The 9,805-nt window shown below is 40.7% G+C and overlaps 1 long non-coding RNA gene across 1 annotated transcript; it reads left to right on the top strand.

Annotated features, from left to right (window-relative positions):
• Positions 1-937: 937 nt before the first annotated feature.
• LOC122461499 lies at positions 938-6,121 on the top strand. Its single transcript, XR_006283431.1, has 3 exons — positions 938-1,387; positions 2,287-2,367; positions 5,479-6,121. It is a non-coding gene; the product is annotated as an uncharacterized LOC122461499 (long non-coding RNA).
• The last annotated feature ends 3,684 nt before the right edge of the window (positions 6,122-9,805 follow it).

Genomic DNA, 9,805 nt, shown 5'->3' with positions numbered 1-9,805 from the left:
TTCCAGCCACAGGGGAGCGGGATAGGGGAGGGGAGAGAAGAGATGAGCTCTGCAAAGACATGGGCCAGGTCATCCTTCCCCCGCCCCATGTGAACCTTAAAGGTAAGAAGGTAAATAAAAAGAATCCAACTTCGCAGTATTTCTTTTTAACGGGCTCAGACAACTTGATGTTAATTTGAACGTTTGGACAGCATAGTTGTGATTGATTGCCATTGAACTCACTTGAATATGAGTAATTTTACCAGGTGTCCCATATACAGCATAGGGAAATATGTTCACGCTATCATAACCTCATGCCTTCTGCACACAACTCCTATTGGACCCTCAGAGTTAATAATGCTGATGTGATTTTTAAGGTATACTGTGCTGACATCTAGAGTTACACTCTGATGCTAAACCCACTCTCTGTGGCATCACAGTCCTCTATGAGAAAAGCAACATTTATGGTTTCACAAACCATAGTGGCAGCAGAGGAACAATCTGGTTATAAAGGGAAAACTCTTTTCCTACCTTAGGCCTTGATCCTGTTCTGTGATCCACGAGTGTGGATCCCTGTGCCCATGAGAAGCCCAGCTGGGACATTTGTAATGAGCAGTGATATTAGAGGAGATACTTAAATAAATGTAGTGGGGTTTATAGCCCTATTTCCTGGCATGCATAAGCAAGTTAGGGTTGTGTGTGCACAGAGGTATATGTATCTGCATATCCCTTGCTTGCACACATGCATTGAGCATATTATATGTACAAGTCAAGCATGTGAAAAAATGTCTGTGCACTGTTCAAAATGTTGAGTTGTGTGCAAGTGATGCCTAATTCTTAACTCATGCTGTTGCGGGAAGCTATGGGAACATGGAAAACCCCTGAAACAGACTCAACACCCTGAGTTAATGGAGCCAAACCCACCAGCTACAGTGACCAGTTTTGACAAATTCATGTGATAGGGTGCGGTTAGCAGTTATGAACTGAGCCCTTTGGAAGCTAGCGCTGGGTGTAGTCAGAGTAGGAGGGACTTAACCAGTTTGTTTGGAAGGGTACAAAGGAGCACTTGCACCTGTAGGGAACCTGATGAGCTAATTAACTGACCAGCTGGGTATCTCTGAGAAGAAAGCAAGCAGTATAAAAGGCTGAGCAAGGGAGCAAGAAGGCAGCTCTATATCACGTTGTGATGTACCTGGAGCATAAACAGCAATAAAGACGCATGGTGGTGGTTTCCTGCTGAACTGTGCATGCTGAGTTCGGAAAGAAGGCTTAGCAGCCAGGTTTTACAGGAGCTACAGGGGGAGCCTGTTTCCAAAGAGTCTCAAGCAGAATTTTGGTTTAAAAAAAAAAAAAGAACTTTCTCATGACTGGATAATGGCATGAAGAACTCTATTTATTGCTTTGGAAGGTTGGTACTTCTCCATTTTGTGGTTCTCCTGAAATGCTGTATGATTTGTATTCGGTTGGTATCTAATGGGTTAGCTTTTATTTTATATATATATATATATAGGAAACCATATATATTTAGGCCCTGATCCTACAATTGGTTCTTCACATATGGTCCCTTTTGCTTTTTCAGAGCCTTATTGAGTCTATAGGTTTACACACAAGTACAGAGATTTGCAGATCTATTTGCAGAAGTGGTGGCCTACTGGCCTCATCCAAAGCCCTTTAAATTTAATGGGAGTCTTTTTATTGGTCAAGTTCAATGAATGCAAGCCCCTGAGTGCAGGGACCTGGTTTGTTCTATGCTCTGTACAATGAGTAGCTTTTAGTTGTAGAGTTTTTCACTGTGAAGAAGTCGTAAGAATTTATTAAAAGTCCCTTATTTTACTTCTCAGCACAAAAGCATCAATACCCCTGACACTCACCTCAGGCCAATATAGGAAAAAATATGTTGTACTAAAAGTGGTCCAAAAAGGCAACTAAAAAATAGCTTGGTGTGGAACCAGAGTGACACACACAGACACAGCCTCTTCTCGCTCTGAAGCACATAAATTCCTTTGAAAGGACCTGACTCTTCCATCTTTGCTCAGGCAAAATTCCATCTGTAATCAATGGAAATTTTACCTGCATAAAAAAATGTAAGATTGGGTCCAAAGTCATGTACCACCACCTTAGCTAGTTTGAAAAGTGGAAGGTAATAAATAACTGTGCTTGTTGTAATCCACTAGGAGCTTTAATAGGAAATTATATACAAACTCATGTTTGCTCTTAGAGCCAGGGAGACATTTTCATCACAAAGGTGCAGATTGTTTGCCTTGGGATTCTGAGAATGGCTGACTTTTCCTTTCGTCTTTCCTACAGGCTTCTATGGAATGGAAGGCTAAGGAGATCACTGGCTGGACCACAAACTTTGCCAGGATGCTGCCATGTAATGGAATCGCTGTAAGTTATGTCAAGGGTATATATCCCCATAATTTCTATGCACCAAATATGGTAAGAATCCCATAGTTTTCCACAGTGACCTATGTCCTTCTCCTGGCTTCCCAGGAGAAATGTTTTGTTTACTGTTTTATGTACAGTAGTATTTTATTTTGGTGCCTTTTGGTTATTGCGAAAAAGGCTTTTACAAAAATAGGTCTGCAATGTGCTCTGAAAGTGGTCAGCTATGGGAATCTGCCTTTGTTTTCTCTAGTAAGTTGCTTCATTGTCAAGAGTCCTTGATCAAGAATCTCTTATCTCCAGCTTTTGAGAGCTTCACAGTGGATGCTGGTCTCAGTCTTCCCAGAAGAGCAAGGCTGGTGGGTCTCAAATGGAAGGGCAGTCTCAGATGTAACTAGACCCCAATCACTGAGGACCTTAAAGATCAACATCAAGGCTTAAATAAGCACCAGAAGCAAATAGGGAGCCAGTGGGGTACTGATATGATGTGTCCTTGGTGGTTTTCCTTGCAATGGAAAAGGGCTGCAGCATTCTGTACCAGTTGTATTTACTGTGTTTCTTATATCTTCAGCTCCATGAACAGCAAAATACAGTAGTTCAACCTGGTGGTGAGGAGCACATACATAGATCACTGCAGTGAAATCTGAGATGAAAAGCATAGTGTCCTGACAAGCTGAAGGTGGCAGAAGGCAATTCCTGCCGTTGTTGCTACTTGGGTATTCGGGAACTAGTGATGGGCCCCTAAAGCCCCGAGACTTTTACATTGTCAATTAGAGTACAGATGCCTTTAATGAAGGGAGAATTGAATATCTTGGCTAGCTTCTTGAAGCATTTCCACCTACCTCATCTCAGTCATACTAGGGTTCAGTTCAAGCCAGTTGGTCTTCATCCAGGTGCTAATCTCTTGTAGACATTTTAGTAACGGCAATGGTTGCATTTTCTGAGAAAGAAATAGAAACGTATGTTTCTATTATCATTATTATTACTGTGGTGGTTCCTACAGTGTAGTAGACTCTTCATATACATGTACACGCATAAAGATGCAGGCCCTACCTTGAACAGCTTAGCACCTGAGAAAGTGCATTGTTGCTAACACAGCCCATGTCAGCTCAAAGCTTCTCCAAGATCTCAGATATTGAAGAGCAGAGAGTACAGTATTGATCCCTGTAAAATTTTCAGGTTATAAGGACTCTTAGGGCCTCATCTAAAGCCTGCTGAAGTCAACGGGAGTGTTTCCATTGACTTCAGTGGATTTTTGATCAGGTCCTTGAATGTGAAAAGCAGCTACCCATCACAACTGTGTCTCTTGCTTGAGAGGCATGATTTAAGCCATAATTGTGCTACATCATTCTCGCTTAGATAGGTTTTGTAAGCAGGTCAGCAGCACTTCTGATCATCTATCTCAAAGGTTGCAGAGAGCTGTGCGTATGAAAGCCAAAAGGTTTCCATAGCCACAAATAAATGCCACTGATGTGTTTAAAGCTCACGTTGCCTGGACAAGCATGTGAAATGAAAGTCTGAAAAGAAAGGATTACCACCTGCAGCGAGAATATTTATTTTACAGCCTACAAAAATATTGAGAGTTCTGTTTTATGCAGGAGGTTGTTGAATCTCGTAAAAGTACAGTACTTGCTACAAACCAGAAATTGGGGTTATTAATGGCCTCTACCCCACTCTTGGTGATTTGAAAGTCTTTTCAAACACTTCGCGAAAGGTAAGAGCATGTAATGCTACATGGTTTTATTGTTAATGCAAATGGAAACTCTTTTCACCCAAAGTATGGTTTAACAGCACAGAATTGATAGGATTGTGGGGTTTTTCATTAGGATCTGTTAAAGGAAACTGCTTGACCTTACTATTTTCTTCTCCCCTCCCCGCCATACCTCACCCCAACTTCTCAATACTTTCGTTTAAGAAATCACAAAGACAGACACACATTTAATATGTCCCCAAACACACATTTAGTATGCAACCCATCGTAGTCAAGGACTGCCATAACTGCTGTGTGCTGCTGCTGATGCGGTGGCATAGGTTACAATCCTGGCCTGCACTGATCTCAGGTGAGAGTAAGTAAGGCTGATTCATAAGCAATTCAAATAATACATACTGTGAATTAGAAGGGTTATAGTGTGTTCACAAAATGGTCTTGTGGTTAAGGCACTGGACTGGAATTCAAATGACCTGGGTTCGATTGCTGGCTCTTATAAACCTCTCTTATACGGCATTGGGTAAGTCACTTAATTTCTCTGGATGGAATTTTCAAAAGGAGCCAAAGGAAGTTGTCATGTTTGGGTATTTATCTTCTTTAGGCTAATTTGAAGAGTCCAGTTTCCCTGCCTCAGCTTCCCATCTGTAAAACGGGGACAGTAATGCTTACCTCATCAGGCAATCCAGGTGATGGGGGACCATGTAACTACCTAGACAGACAAATATCTGTTTTTTATTGTTGCCATTTAACAAATATTCCAAGAAGTTATGTAAGAAAAAGTAATACTTCCTAAAATATCAAGGAAAAAGAAGCAAGCCATAGAAATCCTATGAGCATAGTTTATATACAAATGTGGGAGGTGCATGTGTTTATACTCAAACCCCAAGTAAAGTGTGGGGTCGGGGGAGGGATATGGGTACGCTTTACTGAGGCCCGGCCAGAAGCCCATCACTATAAGAAAAATATTCAGACTAAATTCTGGACATTTGAGTTTCAGTAAATGTTGTTTATATAATCTCAGTGAGCATGTTTGTACCAATGCATCTACATGGCGCCCAGATCTTGTGAGATTTACCTGAGCTGATCAGAAGCAGTGTTAGAACAGAAGTAACCGTCCGAACAGTGAGCTGGTCCTCCAGGGGTGAGAGCTGAGACTAGATTCCAAGACGGGGATCAATGAATTGGTCCTCCAGGGTGCTCAGAAGGGCTGAGATCAGATCTCGGGGACAGGGAACAGTACTTCCAGGGTCCCTGTGGGTCATATGTCACTGGTGCATTATTATTATTTGTGCCATACTGCCATGTCTATCTATAAATACAAATCAGGCAGACAGAAATATCAGGAGCTTAAAGACAGGGAAAGAAAAGCTGCTAAAGGACACTAGTTAAGCCTTCCTTTTTTCCAGATAGATCAGGCCTCTCAACAGTCTGGTTCAAGCAATGCACAAAGTGGGGTACTGGATGAACAGAAACAGCAAGGTGAAGGTGGAGACCGTGGAAATAGATGAAGAAAAGCAACCAGATGAATCATGTGATTCCAATCTAATGACTTCCACAGATAGTTGAGTAATGTCACCACCAGGCACAGAGGAAGGTTTTCAAGAAGCAGGAGAGAGTAGTGCTGCACTACTTACTGATTCATGTTTTTTAAGCATCAGGATTGTGGACTAAACACAGAACAGTTTTTTGGCAAACAAAATCTGGAATATCTGGTGTACCGGCTTCTGAAGACTTACAACAAAAAACTACAACTAATTTTCAGTGAAGTGTGCACATCTGTAGGATTTTTTTGCATGTTGCTAGTGAGTGTGGCACAAACCGAAAGCAGTGGCAGCTAAATGACACTCATCAAAAACTGCAAATGACCTACTATGGCACAGAAACACTTAAATCATCTTGCTGTTTTGTCTGTGTGTGAACCTGTAAGAAAATATTATTTTAGGGAGGTCACTTATGACTTTGCAATGAAAAAGGCCAGAAATGTGAAGTTATAAGTGATAAGGCCTGTCCATGCCATTTCAGAAATAAAATATATTTTTCTTTCATTAATTAATGTGTCTGTGTGGGATGGGAGGGTGTATGTGTTATGAGTTTGCCCTGGGCCCAGCAAAATGTTTGCTTAGGCCCTGGCATTTATTGAAACGGAAAAGAAACTATGATGCATCTGAAGGCCCGCAAGGTATGAGAGCAATTTTTTCTTTTTTTTTAAATTCAGAAATAGATTGCTGTGGTCCAGCTCCTGAGTGTGCTCACATGAGGAAAGAGTTGGTCTCCATGATTTCTGGATCATTCACATTGTTTTATTTTGGTTGCGCAACCAAGCAACTCATACAATGTTGTATCATGCTTTGTCCAAAACAACAAATACACTGAATAAATAAAAAGCAGAGAGAATAGCAATTTGAGAATTTGCGACTGGGCTTCTTCAAAGGCATTTTTTATTTAAAAAAACACGCCTGGAGTCTATTTTGTTTCATGATCCAGTTCTTGAGCGTTATCCAGATTTTCCATTCCAGCAAAATATGTAAATGATAGAGCACAATTGGATGACCTCTTTTGCTGATGACGTCCTGCTTAGTTTGATACATAGCTTAATGGAAGAAAAGACCCAGCTTTTGACAGCTATAGCAAAACATTGTTGGTTTGTTCCTCAACAAGGTGAAAACACAATATATCAGTGTCCCAAAGTAACCATTAAAGTGGATGAAGAAACACTAGATATAGGTCATTTTACCTGTCGAGGGACTGAAATGTGTAATGATGGTGACCCCATGCTAGATGCCAAGCAATGAATATCAAAAGCAGCAAACAATTTTCATAAAATTGAAAGGATTTGGAAAAGTAGCAGAATTGGCACGGACACAAAAATATGAATTTTTAACACTGGCATCATATACGTCCTTCATTATGTGAAAGAGTCATGGCAATCTGCTAAAAAGAGAAGAGATTCTTGCAACCTCAAATTCTAAGTAGGGCAAACCCATTTAAAGCATCAAATTTGGTCAGAAGATGATGGTGGACATATTTAGGACAGGTTTTAAGGATGCCACCAACACGACTTACATGGCAGGTGATAATATGGACACTACCTGGAAAGAGAGAAAAAGGATGACCTAGAGAAACATACAAAACAATAGAGGGGAGGGGAAAACAAATTCATCAATGTGACACCCAGGAGCCTGAACAGACTAGCACAAAATTGAAATAAATGGCAGAAACTGACGTCCTATGCACCTTAGGGTATGATATCTTACTGTTTAACATAAAATTAACCAAGAGATGGATGCAGTAGGTCCAAAATAGGCATATTAATAATAATTGTTTTCTGTGGGGCAGATCCTTGTTCCATTTCCAACACTTCTGTGGTAGTATTAAAAAGGTTTTCGTTGTGTAACTGACCAGCTGTGGCATGGGTGGATGCCTGAGTCTGTTTCAAACTATAATTTTTCCATTTAGGGCCAAACCCAGCACAATGGCTCATAAAAGATATTTCCTCAAAAAAGTTTTTAAAAATGCATTTATAAGCATTAGAAAGAACTGATTTGGACTCGCCTCTCTTTCTGGAGGAAGTCTTTAGAAGACTTGGTACATGACATAACAGCTGGAGGTTGCAACCATGAGTGCAAAACTAATAGCCAACGATATGAATAGTGTACAAGTGTACAAATGTTTCAGGATCAGAACCTGCTAGAGCTTTACAGTACATCTGCAAACTTAAGTTATTTTCATTTGCATTGTATAAAACTAATCTTGAAATCTAAAAGCTACAGGTGAATTCCTGGTCCCACTGAAGTCAGGAATTTTGGGAGTTTTGTCATTGACTTCAGTGGGACCTGGAATTCACCCTACATATTCAACACTGTGAATCATTTACTTTCATGTGTATGTTTATTATATTGCAGTCATTAAAACTGATCTTTATAAAGGTGACCCGTCATGACCAGCCTATATTGTGATCTATATATGCAGTACAAAGCTCTAGCATTGAGGTATGGCTTGAAGCTCATTTTCAGCCAGAAGATCTGAAGTCAAAATGGGTCAATTGGTGTAACAGAGATATAATAAGACACCATGAACCATACCTAAAAATTTTGGTTATAAACAGAGCAGGTTTTTCTTCTGCTTATGTGACAAATCATTTGTTATCCAGGTATAATGACAATTAAATGGTCTATGGAAAAATCATATTAACAGACTTATTATTAGAATGACTGCAGGGAATTATGGTCAGTCATATTAGTGAAAGGTGTATAAGAGAAAATAAAGTATGGAGACTGGATAATAAATCATTTTGACCAGGTATGAAAGTAATAAACATACAGAAACTAAAAGGCTAGCTCTTTGACTAATGGAGCTATCAATTTCGCATTCCTAGAGGGTTTAATTCTTTCTTCTGCTGAAGATGTAGCATTGCAAACGCCATAGAGTTCTATGAAAACACCTTTTACATTGAGGAATTAATCCACCTTTTTATTCTTTTGAGTATTCACCTTGACTTTAAAGAGGATATCAAAGTTGAGCCCTCTCAGACTCTTGTGTCCAAGATTCCCTCCCCTGATAATAAGGATTTCCCTCCTTTAAGAAGTCTGCTTAATGAACAGTTTTTTCACTTGATGTCTGCTGAGCTGCCTCAGGCAATGTGGAAGAGGTGTGTTGACAACAGGGGGTGCTACTATCCTTGAAATGGATCTTTCCTGGCTCCCGGTGGAGCAGATTACTGTCATACCAGGGAAAAAGGTCCACAGTAATTATCTTCAATGCACAGCAGTTTATTGAGAAGGAATTAACAAGTGGTAAAGGGTTATATCAAGCACATAACTCTTATGTTAGACATTAAGAGCTATACAGTCCTCTTAACGAGTCTCTCTCATACAAACAGGCCCTGCGCTAGCCTCACGCAGTTCCTGCTTGGCAAACAGAGAAGGAGGTTACCAATTTTATAGATGGCTTCTTCCCTCCAGGTCTGTTCTTCTCAGCCCTCTGGTCTGTCTTGGATTCCCTCGAGGTAAGGCCTTGGTTGACTTGAGACCTCTCTGGTTCACAGTCCTACTCGAGCCCACGGAGCAGAGTTTTGGCTACTCTGTCAAGCAGTGTTGCTTCCTCAAGCATCAATTAAGGAATCCTAACCACAGGAATTTACTTGCTTGATTCTTAAACTCTTTTCCCTCAAAGGAGTCACGTGTCTTAAAAACATGCCTAGTGGGCGTGTGGTTATTAATTTTATCTGATTAGTATTTTAGAAGGGGCTGGGGATGGTGGTACTGAATGAAGCTTACCCCACGTTTATTCACTCATCAATTATTCACTCTGGCTCTCTGCGTGGTGTCCTTGCTGTAAGGTCACTATAACCAGGTCAACCTGTGCTCCATACTGGAACTTTATACATGGGATATTTACTTTTGCATGGGCCCATATTTGCTGACCAATAGGTTCAATATTGTTCATACACACAGACTTTGCCAGTCCTTTATCTAATCTGCTCCTAGGATCCGCTGTAGCCATTCAGCCATGTTTAAGTCATATCAAGCTTTGCTCACACCATTCATTCAGTATGGCCACACCAATTTGGCACCATCCCAACAAGGTGCTCTTCCATTGATTTGCAGCCATAGAAGTTCTGTGCTTCACTGGTTTTGCCCACCTCATGGTCTTCACAGAGCCTTACCTTCCACCTGTCTGCCTGTCTCATGGGTCCCACACTGGCAAATACCAGCATCTAGATTATCATTAGGC

This window comes from Chelonia mydas, chromosome 8 (assembly GCF_015237465.2).
Source record: "Chelonia mydas isolate rCheMyd1 chromosome 8, rCheMyd1.pri.v2, whole genome shotgun sequence".
Classification (NCBI taxonomy): Eukaryota; Metazoa; Chordata; order Testudines; family Cheloniidae; genus Chelonia; species Chelonia mydas.
This window is presented reverse-complemented; position numbering and strand designations above follow the sequence as displayed.